The 364-nt window shown below is 57.1% G+C and overlaps 1 protein-coding gene across 1 annotated transcript in view; it reads left to right on the forward strand.

Annotated features, from left to right (window-relative positions):
* The first annotated feature begins 71 nt into the window (after window positions 1-71).
* The window catches only part of TTC17 (tetratricopeptide repeat domain 17), a 60,056-nt gene continuing 59,763 nt past the window's right edge, over window positions 72-364 (forward strand). The window contains exon 1 of the mRNA XM_009647556.2: window positions 72-149. The gene's annotated coding sequence lies outside the window, so the exon portion shown is untranslated. The remainder of the gene's footprint in view (window positions 150-364) is intronic.

The following is a 364-nucleotide window of genomic DNA, read 5'->3' on the forward strand; positions in this document are numbered from 1 at the left end:
GGCTGGCGCAGCCCGAGGTGCGGATGAGTTTGCGATTTTTCACGGCCCCGCCCCCCCCGCCCCGGCTGCTTTTCGTTCCTTCTGGAAGTAAGAAAGGAAGCGGCGCGGTGCCTGCCTGGTGCAGAAGCACACACCTGCCCCGTCCTCCGGTAATTTGCGGGTTTAGTCAAAGCGGCTTGTTTTGACACGGGACTGTGCCTCAGGTTCACCCAGCGGCTTTTTCTTACGTGCTTTGCTCCCCCTTTGTTGCACGGGGAACAGCGCCAGAAATCCACTTGTGCATCCTATCCACTTTGCTTTTAAGCAGAACTGTCAGATCGGTTTCCCTCTGGAGTGGAAGAGTTAATCGCTGTGGGAAGCAGTG

The sequence above is a fragment of the Egretta garzetta genome, unplaced genomic scaffold (genome assembly GCF_000687185.1).
Source record: "Egretta garzetta isolate BGI_Z169 unplaced genomic scaffold, ASM68718v1 scaffold329, whole genome shotgun sequence".
NCBI classification, from domain to species: domain Eukaryota; kingdom Metazoa; phylum Chordata; class Aves; order Pelecaniformes; family Ardeidae; genus Egretta; species Egretta garzetta.